Here is a 14,636-nt window from a genome sequence, read left to right on the forward strand (position 1 = left end):
CTCGAACTTTAAAATGCCTAAGAATCACCTGGAGAGGGGCGTCTGGGTGGCTCAGTCATTTAAGCATCTGACTTTGGCTCAGGTCATGATCCTGGGGTCTTGGGATCTAGCTCCACCTCTGGATCCCTGCTCCATGGGGAAGCCTGATTCTCCCTCTCCCCCCGCCCCGTTCGTGCTTACTCTCTCTCTTTCAAATAAATAAGTAAAATTTAAAAAAAGAATCACCCGGGAATTTGTTTTAAAAGTATGTTCTGATTGAGTAGGTCTGAGAATCTCCTTATGCAATAAACTTCCAGGTGAAGCTAATGCTGCTAGTCTTAGGATTACAGTTTGTAGCAAGGGTCCACCATTGGTTCTCAGCTTGGTTACATACAAGAATTACTTAGATAGATTTTTTTTTTAAGATTTTTTATTTATTTATTTGACAGAGAGAGAGAGAGCGAGAGCAGGAACACAAGCAGGGGGAGTGGGAGAGGGAGAAGCAGGCCTCCTGCCAAGCAGGGAGCCCTATGTGGGACTCGATCCCAGGACCCTGGGATCATGACCCAAGCCGAAGGCAGACGCTTAATGACTGAGCCACCCAGGCGCCCTCGATAGATTTTTTAAAATAATGAGGCCCCAGGCACCTGGGTGGCTCAGTTGTTAAGCGTCTGCCTTCGCCTCAGGTCATGATCCCAAGGTCCTGGCATTGAGCCCCCACATCATGCGGGCTCCCTGCTGTGCGGGAAGCCTGCTTCTCCCTCTCCCACTCTCCCTGCTTGTGTTCCCTCTCTTGCTGTGTCTCTCTCTGTCAAATAAATAAAATCTTTAAAAAATAAAATGAAATAATGAGGCCCCTACCACAAACTAATTCAAGCAGAGTCTTTGGGTGTGGGATCCTGGCTGGGAAGAAACTGGGGGTGGGGATGGAGCATTAAGAGTGACTGAAGTAAAATTTTTTAAAAGGGGGGAGGGGACAGTGATGATACTGGGTCATCAACCAAAGAGTATGATTAATCAAATCAATCTAATTCTGTGGTCTGTATCTGTGGTCTAATTTTTTAAAAGCCACAATTTAAGATGATTTTTAAAATGTATTTCTAAAGAAAAAAAGTCTTTCTGAGCAAAGATAAAGAAATAAAAGTAATTTAAGGAAAGGATGAAAACCAGCCAAGTATAAAGTTCAAAGTTGACAATGTTCTAATGAAAGCAATAAACATTGATTACTTTTTTTTTTAAGATTTTTATTTATTTATTTGACAGAGAGATAGAGAGAGAGCACAAGTAGGCAGAGCGGCAGGCAGAGGGAGAGGGAGCAGGCTCCCCACTGAGCAGGGAGCCGGACGCAGGGCTCGATCCCAGGACCCCAGGATCATGACCTGAGCCGAAGGCAGACGCTTAACCGACTGAGCCACCCAGGCACCCCAACATTGATTACTTTCTTTCAAATATTTTTCCAAATTTAAATGACAAATGCTAAAGCCAAACAATAAACAGTGAATGAATAAAATATGCGTGGTTCTAATTTTATTTTTTTTTTTATTTTTTTTTTATTTTTTTAAGATTTTATTTATTCATGAGAGACAGAGCGAGAGAGAGAGAGAGAGGCAGAGGGAGAAGCAGGCTCCCAAGGAGCAGAGAGCCCGATGCGGGACTCGATCCCAGGACCCTGGGATCATGACCTGAGCCGAAGGTAGACGCTTAACCATCTGAGCCACCCAGGCACCCTGCGTGGTTCTAATTTTAGAAGACAGGGATATTTTCTTTTCTGGAGATCATTAATCTATAAAAACAGCATAAAATGTGTATATCCACATACTCACATGATAAAAAACTAAAATTTCTCACCACTTAAGTTTAAATGTCATTTTCTTCTAAATAATTGCATAAGAAAATACATGAATATACAGACAAACTTGGGTAAAAGACACAAGGGAGATCTGTTTTTTTTTTTTTTAAGATTTTATTTATTTATTTGACAGAGAGATAGCGAGAGCAGGAACACAAGCAAGGGGAGTGGGAGAGGGAGAAACAGGCTTCCTGTCAAGCAGGGAGCCTGATGTGGGACTCGATCCTAGGACCCTGGGATCATGACCTGAGCTGAAGGCAGACGCTTAACAACTAAGCCACCCAGGCGCCCACAAGGTAGATTTCTGATAAATCTTATAAATGTCGCTTGTCCACATTTTGGCTATTGCAGACATTGCTGCTATGAACATTGGGGTGCATATGGCCCTTCTTTTCACTACATCTGTCTTTGGGGTAAATACCCAGTAGTGCAATTGCTGGGTCATAGGGTAGCTCTATTTTTAATTTTTTGAGAGCTGAGATGCCCTTCAACAGATGAATGGATAAAGAAGATGTGGTCCATATATACAATGGAATATTACTCAGCCATTCAGAAAGGATGAATACCCAACTTTTACATCAACATGGATGGGACTGGAGGAGATTATGCTAAGTGAAATAAGTCAAACAGAGAAAGTCAATTATCATATGGTTTCACTTATTTGTGGAACATAAGGAATAGCATGGAGGACATTAGAAGGAAGGGAAAAATGAAGGGGGGGAAATCGGAGTGGGAGACGAACCATGAGAGACTATGGACTCTGAGAAACAATCTGAGGATTTCAGAAGGGAAGGGGGTGTGGGGATGGGTTAGCCTGGTGATGGGTATTAAGGAGGGCACGTACTGCATGGAGCACTGGGTGTTATACAAAAACAATGAATCGTGGCTCACTACATCAAAAACTAATGATGTATTGTATGGTGACTAACATAACATAATAAAACTTAAAAAATAAATAAATAAATGTTACTTGTCAAATCTACCCCAAATAAGTCATCCTGTTAACCATACAAGGATTCAAACTGTGCCTATTGCTATCCATGCTGAGAAGATAGTGTTTCCTACTTTTGTGTTGTGGAGTCTGTACAGTGGGTCTCAACCCCAGCTACACATAGTGATACTACAAACTTCCTTGAACACCCACTCATGGACCTTCATGGAAATTTCTTGGAACTTATGTACCCAGCAGGAGAATGGGCATGCCTATTCTTTATTGGACTAAGCACTGCCAGATTGCTCTCCAGAATGGCTGTCCCAGCTGTGCTTCCACCACAGTGCATGAGATTTCCTGTATGTATCACCACATGCCCACCAACTCTTGGCATTACCCGGGTTTCTAATTTTTGTCAATCTTTTAGATATGAAGTAGTGATCTCATTGTTGGTTTTATTTGCCTTTCATTGACATTTTGAAGTAGAGTCCTCCAGGAAAGATAAGCATGATAGGTTAACTTCCTAAGGATGCCATAAAAGAGTACCAAATATTGGGGAGCTTAAAATCAGAAATCTATTCTCTCACAATAAATGGAGGCTAGAAGTCTGAGATCCAGTTGTCAGCAGGGTCACCACTAGCTAGTAGTGTTTGCCAGCAATCCTAGGTGTTTCTTGGCTTGTAGATGCATCACTGCAGTCACACGGCTGTCTTCTTCCTGGGTCTCCACCTGGTCTCCCTCTGTGTGTCTGTCTCTGTGTCCAAATTTCTCCTTTCTATAAGGACACCAATCCTACTGGATTAGGGTCCACCCTAATGATCTCATTTTATCTTGATTACCACTGTAAAGACCCTATTTCCAAAAAAAAAGCCACATTCTGAGGTACTGGGGGTTGGGACTTGTACATATTTTGGGGGGGGTATGTGAATCAGGCCATAACACACACTATATTTACTTCCATGTGAAGCACTGCCAAATTATTGAGAAGGCAGTGATACATTATATACCAAATATGAAACCAGTTGAGTACTAGAGGTACCTAAAATTAAAAATCAGACAATGAAGGTATAAAATATATTAGTATAGACTATTTGATAAGAATAGAACTGTTCCCTGATAGATTAGTTTAAACTAATTATGATCCAATCACCAAGTTAAAAAACAAGCTATGGCACATTGTGAAACAGATCTACTTTTGCCATAGCACACATCTATGGTTGCAACTGCTGGCCTCCCTTCTTCCTTCTTTTGAAAATAGGCAGTGCCCTGATTTGCCTTTGTGAAACCAAGTGTTGCTCACTTCCAGTTAGTATGGTGAGGCAGAGGCTGGTACCCCCCAGTTCTAGCGATGGGCCCACAACACAAGCTAGGCTGATGATGGTCTACTCTGGGACTGTGGCTGAAAGTACTGGGGAAGAGGCACACTCCCTTCACCGGGGTTGCTAAGCTGCTGGTGCCTGCCTGAGAAGGAAGCCACCACAGATGAAGGCAGAAGACCAGAATGGGAGAGAGAGAGAGAGAGAGAGAGAGAAGGCTTTTTGATACTATCTTTAGACTTGAATCCAGCTGCACATGAAGTAGAGATCTACCTCTGGACTTTGCAATTTACATGAGCAAAAGAAAAATCCCTTTTTAATCTAATTTGGTTTGAATTGGTATCTAATTCTTTTTTTTTTTTTTAAAGATTTTATTTATTTATTTGAGACAGAGAGAATGAGAGACAGAGAGCATGAGAGGGAGGAGGGTCAGAGGGAGAAGCAGACTCCCCGCCAAGCAGGGAGCCCGATGCGGGACTCGATCCCGGGACTCCAGGATCATGACCTGAGCCGAAGGCAGTCGCTCAACCAACTGAGCCACCCAGGCGCCCGGTATCTAAGTCTTGTCACAGGAAGAGTCCCGATGAACACTTGGACTGGCATGGAAATGTGCCCATGAGATACTATAAAGGAAAAAAAACCCCCCCAAAACAACAAAAAAACAAGATGCAAAGCACATATAGGAATATTCCATTTTTTGGTCAAAAATTAAATAAGAAAAACAATCCTTAAGAAAAAAAAAAAGAACAATCCTGGAAGAATATATACAAAACTGTTGGAAGGGATTATCTCAAAAAAAAAAAAAGAGGGGTGGATGGATAATGGCACAAGGGATTTTTTACCTTCTATATATTTCCTTATTTAACAAAATTTTGGATACTGAGCATATATTTATTGCTAAAAATAAATATGATAGTGAAAAATTGGAACTAACATAAGTATCCCACAATGGGGGTGGGGAATAATTAAATAAATAATGACTCATCCAAACAAAAAAGATTATTAAAAAACATGTTTTTTTAATTTAAATTCAATTAATTAACATTTAGTGTATTATTAGTTTCAGAGTAGAGTTTAGTGACTCATCAATTGCGTATAACACCTGGTGTTATGTGCCCTCCTTAATGCCCATTACCCAATTACCCCATCCCCCAACTCCCCTCCCCTCCAGCAACTCTTTGTTTCCTATGATTAAGAGTCTCTTATAGTTTGTCTCCCTCTCTGATTTTGTCTTAAGAAATCATGTTTTTAATGAATATGTAATACCGTAGTATGATGGTCACTATTTTACAGTAAATAAAAAAGGTGACACAGAAATGGCACTGGAGGATCATAGTATTGTAGATAGAATAATGGAGTGCTTTACAATAAGTTACATGACATTTGGCAAGATAATCTCTCTGATTTTTCATCTGGGAAATGTAGAAGATGCTCATAGTACCTACCTCACAAGGTTGTTAGGAAGAATAAATTAGATAATTAATGTAAAGCATCTGCCACATAGCAAATATTCCATAAAGTTTATATGTATACATCAGGAAACATATGAGAAAAATACAGCAAAATTTTACTAGTTACCTTTTTTGGATATGAACTTACTGATAAATTTTATTTCCTTCTATATACTTTCTATGTTTTAAAAATTACAATAATGAATACCTGGGTGGCTCAGTCCGTTAAGCATCCAACTCTTAATTTCAGCTCAGGTCTTTTTTTTTTTTTTTTAAGATTTTATTTATTTATTTGACAGAGAGAGACACAGCGAGAGAGGGAACACAAGCAGGGGGAGTGGGAGAGCGAGAAGCAGGCCTCCCACGGAGCAGGGAGCCTGATGTGGGGCTTGATCCCAGGACTCTGGGATCATGACCCGAGCTGAAGGCAGACGCCCAACGACTGAGCCACCCAGGCGCCCCTCAGCTCAGGTCTTGATCTCAGCATTGTGAGTTTGAACCCCGTGTTGGGCTCCATGCTGGGCATGGAGCCTACTTAAAAAATAAAATTAAAATTAAAATCATGAAAAAATGTGGGACACCTGGGTGGCTCAGTCAATTAAGTCTCCAACTCTTGATTTCTGTTCTGGTCTTGATCTGGGGTTGTGAGTTCAAGCCCAGAGTTGGGCTCCACACTCGGCATAGAACATGCTAAAAAAGAAGAGGAAAAAAAAGAAAAGAAAAATGTATCTAATTTCCTATAAAATACAATAATGATAGAAGAAATTATCAGCAACAGTATTCAGTGTCTCTGGAAGATTTAGTGCAGTTTCCTATTTAAAAGGTAGGTCTATAACTATAATATCAAATTTGTCTCCAGATAAAAATGTGTGGGAAAGGGGAAATCCTGGGTAAGTTCTCAGCCAAAGGGAAAATTTGAAGGAAGTAATAATAATATCTGTATTTGTGTAGCACTTTTTACTTTACAAAGCATATTTACAAATGCTATTGAATCGTCAGAAAAGGTCATATAGATACTGTTATTTCCACTTTACAAACAAGAACGTGATGCTCAAAAAGATTAAATGACAAAAATAACAGAATTTGCAAATAACCAAGCTGGGGCTTGAATTTAGGTCTTCTAGCTTAAAAAAAAAAAAAAGAAAGAAGAAAAAAGAGCATAGTATTGGTGTTGTTTCAGAACCTTTTCCTAGAAGTTGCCCATGATAGTAATATTAGATATTTTTTCCTGTGACTCATTCTGAAAAATCTGTTCACTCCTTAGGGAAATTCCACATTCTTATTTTCATCCTTTATGAGCATTTTGTTTTTGATGTTGTTTGGTTTTTACTAGACAAAAATTTTCAGTGCAGGTGATTATTTGTATAGTTCTTGCAAAAATAATCAAATTTCAAGAGAAATTTGAATAAGGCAAATAGCACTAGAGATTTTTAGTGTGTATGTATTTGTGTTGGGATAGGGGTTAAGGGGAGGGTAGAGATAAAACGAGGAACTCTTATTAACCAAAACTGAATTGAATGTTTACAATCTAAACATTAGTGAATGTTAAAAAGCTGAGAAGCTGAAAGGTACTCAGTCTACATAGAGAGGAAAATGGCATGTGGATTTGTAAAACGCATACACACACACACATACACACACAAAACCCCACAACATAGGAGCCTTAAATAAATCTGGGCAGGAATAATGTGTTTGTCCTAAAGTCAGGGAAAGAAATCTGCTGCTCACACAAAGACCAGCATAATGCCATTAAAGGGAGTTTTAGAAAAGGAGTGACATTGTCAGAAGGGCAACAGAGGAAGTTGATTTTGGCAACAGCTTTGGGAAAGGACTTGAGGAGGAAAAAAGTCTGAAGAAGAGGCATTTCTCAAAGGGAGTAATGACTATACAATGGACATAGATGGAGTTGTAAAAATGGAAAAGTTTGAGCATACAAGAGTCATCTGTTTTAAATTTTTGTGGAACCTTTCTAACTTCAAGTCCTTTTAATCAAATCTTATTTTTCACCTGTCTCTCCACTATAAATTTGCATTTAGCTTTCATTAATTTCCTCGCAATCGCTATAACAAGAGTGCATTTTAAAATTGACTGTTTTGACCACCTGTGTTAACCTTAGGTTGTGTCCCAACAAGACTTAGGCATGTTTAATCAGTTGTTGAGCCCAACCATCTGGGAATTCCAAACTCCAGTAGTAAGATTAACACCTTGGACTTGAAATTTTAGAACAAAGCACCCATTGTTTCAAACATCATTCTGTGTCATGAATTTGTGTTAAGAGTTGTTGGAGTGGGGGTGTAAGTCTGTTACTCAGGCCCTTTTAATAGCTTTTAGCTTGTTGGGACGTGAGTTTCAATTCTTTGAACTCTTGTCTTCCTTCTATTTATCCAGAACAGTTCATTGTTGGATAAACACCTAGCAGCCTGAAGGTTTTCTCTTGTTTTTTTTTTTTTCTTTTTTTCAGAACTGTTGCTAATTTATTTTGTACTAAGCTGCTTTGTATTTTTTTTTTTTTAAGATTTTATTTATTTATTTGATGGAGAGAAAGACAGTGAGAGAGGGAACACAATCAGGGGGAGTGTGAGAGGGAGAAGCAGGCTGCCCCTGAGCAAGTAGCCCAATGTGGGGCTCGATCCTAGGACCCTGGGACCATGACCTGAGCCGAAGGCAGACGCCTAAAGACTGAGCCACTCAGGCGCCCCGCTGCTTTGTATTTTTAAACTTTATCCAGACTGATGATAACTGTTAATATGTGTTTGGTGTATACAAAGTAAGATAGCAACTGTCAAAGAGAAAATAATATACTTTAAACCAGTTATTATTTTCATATATACTATTTTTATCATGAAATTTCAGGAATTTAATGAACATCCATGATAAGACCTTTTTTAGTGATTTAAGTCCTTTGGGATAGAGCTGTTATATCACATCAGTTTTCACTAGTGTAACGTAGGAAAGGCCAATGCCATTCCTAGATCATGTTTTTTCTTCTCAATAGTGGAGGATTCATAGGGTAAACAGACTAGGGTAAACAGACTACAGTAAAGCTAATTAAGCTATTGATGAATGTGCCTGGGAGCCACAGCATATGCTTTTGGACAGGAAAGGAAAGAATTTTCCAAGAGAATGTGTTCTTTTTTTTTTTTTTTAAGATTTTATTTATTTTTTCATGAGAGACAGAGAGAGAGAGGCAGAGGGAGAAGCAGGCTCCCAAGGAGCAGAGAGCCCGATGCGGGACTCGATCCCAGGACCCTGGGATCATGACCTGAGCTGAAGGCAGTCGCTTAACCAACTGAGCCACCCAGGCGCCCAAGAAGAGAATGTGTTCTTGATGGCTTTAACGGAGTTATCTGTGGAAAGGCTCAGAGGATTTAGGCATGGCCATGAGAACTCACTGGCCTTGGTAAAACTCAGCCCTCTCCCTACTGTCACACCACCTTCAGTAGGATCAAAGGAAGGACCACAAAGCTGCGGCTTCTTAGGGATCATGATACCACCTGCGTCTCTCCTGCAAAGTGTTAGTAAAGGGACGCCTGGGTGGCTTAGTTGGTTGAGCATCTGGCTCCCCATTTTGGCTCAGATTGTGATCTCATGGTCGTGGGATCAGCCCTGCATAGGGCTCCATGCTCAACAGGGAGTCTGCTTGATATTCTCTCTCTCCTTCTGCCCCTTGCCCCCCACCCCGGCTTGCACCCTCTTCTTCTCTTGAATAAATAAATAAATCTTTAAAAAAACAAACAAAAACCAAAGTGTTAGTAAGAAATCAGGCACAAAGCAGGGGCTACAATGGAGACTGATACCCCACCTTCTCTTAAGCCACCATCAGAATTAATCACATTATGCCAAACGCCTTATAGACACAGCTCCACAAACAGAAGTCCAAGCCTCTGGGCCATTCATTATCATTCATAGAGTTTAGTACATCCACTGATATGAATCAATCTCCCACTCCTCCCTGACCAGGCAAACCCTTCCACTCTGTGCTCTGGAATGCATGGTTCCTCTTTCCTTAACTGAAGCTGGGCTCACCTTTGAAGACACTTCTTCCTCCTCGGCTCCCACATGGCAGCGGTGTTTTCTCTTACACCCCGCTCACAGAGGAGGACCTAGAGGTGAGGTCTGTGGTTCTCATTGCTGCTTTTGGGTATTTTTTCATTCCTCCCAGAACAACAATAACAATGACCACTGCCACAACCACCAACTCAGTGTCCTTGAGCACATACTGTCAACCCTCCATGTTGAGTCATCTACTCGCTTCTCGCTAACTTCCCTAGTCAACGAAGACTTTAGATTCCGGTCTTCTGTCTTTCTCTCCACCACTACTCTGTACTATGCTCCCGTGCTGGGTGACTTCAGCATCCACAAAAATTATCCATGTCCCCATGTACATATCCACGTGTTCCCTAGCCTCTGAGTTCCTTAATCTTCCCACCTTCAATATTATTTTCCTCCACTACATTTCAGCATATGCCTCAAAGAACTTTCTACCACATCACTTCATCACTTTCAAAAATTTTCCAGTTTTGGTATTCCCTACTCTTCTGATCAATCATCTCTTACCTTTCTAGCTGTACCATCACCACCACCCCAATCAACCCCTTTGGGGCAGCCAATCTATTGGTCTATCACTTTGTCACTGTCCGTTTTTCCACTTGCGTTATGGTCTTTTCTCCTTGTGCGGCTCACTGTAATCAGGTCTATTGCATAGACCCACAACTGCCTTGCCCCTCTCACTCTCTATCTTATTGGAAAAACCCAATGCTGCCTTAAACATAACTCCTTGTTTCCCATCAGCACTGATCAGTTGAATATGGCTAGAGAACAATATGTAACCATGTAGATGGCTCTTCCAACATTTTTCCAGTCAATCTTACCCTGTGCAACAGTTTTGTTACATTTCTCTGGGTTTTCCCCACTGTCCTGGATAGTTACTTCAGTGTCTCCTCCATCTTTAAACCTCAAAAACCCCCACTCCACTTCTCGCTCTCGGATAATGACCAGTCTTCTGGTTTGACTGAGAAAATAGAAGCAACTGGAAGAAAATTGCCTCAATTTTTTCTTCATTAAATCTGTCCATCTACCAGCATCTGTAGCTATGCACTTTGCCTTCCCTTCTGTTACCAGTCATAACCCTCCATGCTCCCATCTGAAGCCAGCATCCCCACACGTGTATTAGATCCTGCCCTTTTGACCCACCAATGATTTCAGTCAAGTAATATCCTCTCTCCCCTCTGCATCCACCATTTTTCCTTCTCTTCTTAATCATCCCCATCAGCATACAAACAGGATATAAATTCTCTCTATTATTCTTGTCCCCTTCAACTAATGTCACATTTTCCTGCTCTTTTTTATTGCAGTAGCCCATTCAAATGGTCTGTTATTACTGTCTCCACTTTGTCACCTTGCATTTTCAATTCCAATCATTCCATTTCTGGCATTTGCACTGACTATTCCTCCAAGAACACTCTTGTCAAAATCAAATAATAGCCTCTATCTTGCCAAATCCAGTGGTCATATCTCAGTTCTCACCTTGCATGGCCTCTTAATAGCATTTCATTTGACGATCATCCTTCCTTAAACATTTCTTCACTTAGCTTCCAGATCACATCTCTTTTCTGCTTCTCCTGCTTCACTGGCCAGTCCTTCTTCCAAGACTGTTAATGGTTGGCACATCAGGGCTCAGTTATTGGCTTTAAAAAAAAATCATCTATGCTCTTTGTGCTCATTTCCTAGACGCTCTCACTTAGTCCCATGGCCTTGAATACCATCTATACACTGAAGCTTCCCAGTTTATCCCTCTGGCCCTAACTACTCCCCTGAGCTCCAGACTTATAGTCCAGCTCTAACTCAATAACTCGCCTTGTATGTCTACTTGGTATCTCTAACTTCAACTCTTGATTTCTTTCCCCAAACCTGCTTCTTTCCATGTGTTCCCCTTCTCAAAAATCGGCACTTACCTTTCACTCCACTGACCTGCAAATCATCCTGAACTCCTTCTTTTCACTGTACTCTGTCCATCATCAAGTCCTATCAGCTCTATCCTCATAATATATCCAGGATCTAATGAAATCTCACCATCTCTATTGTTGCCACTCAAGTCCAGAATAGCATAATCTCTCCTCCAGTCTCTTGCAATAGTCTTCTTTTTTTTTTTTTAAAGATTTTATTTATTTATTTGACAGAGAGAGACACAGCGAAAGAGGGAACACAAGCAGAGGGGGTGGGAGAGGGAGAAGCAGGCTTCCTGCGGAGCGGGGAGCCCGATGCGGGACTCGATCCCAGGACCCTGGGATCATGACCTGAGCTGAAGGCAGACACTTAACCATCTGAGCCACCCAGGCGCCCCTGCAATAGTCTTCTAACAGGTCTCTCTATTTCAATTCTTACCCTTACACAATTCATTCATTACACAGAATCCAGAATGATCTCCTTTAATTGGTAAATCAGATCATGTCATTCATCGGAGTCAAGCCCTACAATGGCTTTGCGTTACATTTAAGAATACAAACTCAGTCTTTATCCATGTTTACAAGGCCCTAATGACCTGGCCCACCTCTCTGACCTCATCCCTCTAACTGTCCCTCTCCTTCACTCTGATTTGGCAACTTGGACTTCCTGCTCTTCTTTGAACATACCAAACGTGTTCCTGTCACAGGAGGGAAATAAGGCTTGTAGAGAATCTGAATTTGCTTTTAGGATAGACAAAAACTTAGCAGTGTTGTGGTTTATTAAGCACACTGGGTCTCAGAGCTAGAGCTATCAATCAAATCAAATTGCATTTGCAATCTTATATATATTTGTTGATTGATTGTTGATGAGGTAGTGAACTCCGTAGACATGTCTGAAAGCTCATAATCATATCAGACAGTTCCTCAGCTGCCGCTGATGGTAGTTGCTCCTTAGCCAAGGCTCTCTTGATTTGGATTATTTGGGTCACAGTGTACTTCTCTTTTCCAGTGGAATGTGAGATGGAAGATGCTGCTCTCATGATTAATATATTGATGAACACTCATGAAATCCATCTCTGGGTTATTTCTTTTCTTTCTTTCTTTTTTTTTTTTTTTTAAAGATTTTATTTATTTATTTGAGAGAGAGAATGAGATAGATCATGAGGGTCAGAGGGAGAAGCAGACTCCCTGCTGAGCAGGGAGCCCGATGCGGGACTCGATCCCAGGACTCCAGGATCATGACCTGAGCCAAAGGCAGTCGCTTAACCAACTGAGCCACCCAGGTGCCCATCTGGGTTATTTCTTAATCAACCCAGGACTCTTCTTCTTCTCGACTCCCTTGTTCTTCATCTCTCCTGTGGGAAAAGGCCCACGTATTTCTTCTCCATTTACTACTTTTTCCCTTCATTCTCATTCTCCTTTCAAAATCTGTTGGCAGAAATTCTACTTGCCTCAAATTCTAAGCTAGTCTATATTACAGGCAACCCGAGGGCAAAGGCCACGCTTGTGTTGTTCACTGCATTCATAGTACCTAGCACATTGCTTGGCACATGATTGGCATTAATAGTAATTGTGGAATGCACAGATGAATGGAAAATAAAAATTCCCCAGTTTGTAAACAAAAACCTAGCATCTTGTTGTTGTTGTTGTTGTTAGGCTAATAGAGAAAGAGATTCAATCATTGTAAATCAAAATGTTTCATTCAGTAAGAAGAGGATTGTCATGACAGAAAGGCCAGCAACTGTCCTTGAAGTAACTTCCCAGGAGCGTGCTTGACCCAGATGGTGGAATTTACAACCATCACAGCTGTCATTGTCAAGGGACTCGGTCCTAGGCTTAATAGGCTCTGAAATCCAATTTTACCAACATATGAAGAACAGATCCATTTCTTAAGACTGGACTGACCTTACCCAAACTTATAATAACGACATATGAACCAGAATGCCAACTTATTAGTTTATCATGAGAACTATAATCATCATGAGAATTAGAAAATATGGAGTCTGTATAATCACTACCTGCCTGTAGTAGTCCCTCATAAGAAGGTATATTAAATAAAATGGTTGCTTGATGAATAAGGATAAGAGATGCATTACAACATAGTGATTAAGACTCAGACAGACTTGACTTCAAATCCTGAGCTTGCCACTGACTAGCTCTGTGACTTTGGGCAGGTTGCATAAGCTCAAATGCCTTAATTTTCTCACCTGTAAAATGGGGATACTAGGGATGCCTGGATGGCTCAGTCCGTTAAGCATCTGCCTTCAGTTCAGGTCATGATGCCAGGGTCCCTCTGCCTGCCACTCCCCCTGCTTGTGCTCTCTCTCTCTGACAAATAAGTAAAAATAAAATCTTTTAAAACAAATGGGGATAATAATGGTCCATACCTGTAGAAGATACTTTTTGGAACGTCTTCGTAGGTCACTTCCTCTAAGAATAACCACTTTCCCTTTCCCCCTACCTTCCTTCCTTCCGTAAACGTGGGCCTTTACTATCCATATTATGTTATGACCTGGTACCACTGTGCACAGGAAAGTGGATAAGGGGTGGATTCTTTATTTAGGTGGGGCTAATCAGATTCTCTCACCCAGACATTTGCAATTAGACTCAAAGATCCCAACCGGTCTGGTCTGTTTGCTTGAATGAAGCAATACACACTCTGGACGGGAGGTTGCGCCTGGGTGGCTCAGTCGGTTAAGCATCTGCCTTTAGCTCAGGTCATTATCCCAGAGTCCTGGGATCGAGCCCCGCATCGGGCTCCCGCTCAGCAGAGAGCCCGCTTCTCCCTCTCCCTCTGCCTGCCGCTCTGCCTACTTGTGCTCTCTATCTCTCTGTCAAATAAATAAATAAAAAATATCTTTAAAAAAACCAAACAACAAACTCTGGATGGGAGATTGCCATTATGGTCTAATGATGCCTGTGCGCGTGCTACCAGAACCAGCTGAGGCTGGTCTGTAGAGAGAGGGGAAGGGGAATGAAGCAGACTTGCCCAGAGAAGCAGAAACCAGGACCATAGGCACCAGAGAGAAGCTGGAGCAGTGCCTGCTGGCTCCCTATTCCAGGTCCTTCTGAGGCTCAGCAGCTTTACTCTCTGTGGAGACATCCCTGCGTTCTCTCATAAAGCTCCTCTTCTTGCTTAAGCTCTTTGGGGTTGGTATCTGTCAT

The sequence above is a fragment of the Mirounga leonina genome, unplaced genomic scaffold, assembly GCF_011800145.1.
Source record: "Mirounga leonina isolate KUSES-001 unplaced genomic scaffold, KU_Mleo_1.0 Mir_129, whole genome shotgun sequence".
Taxonomy (NCBI): Eukaryota; Metazoa; Chordata; class Mammalia; order Carnivora; family Phocidae; genus Mirounga; species Mirounga leonina.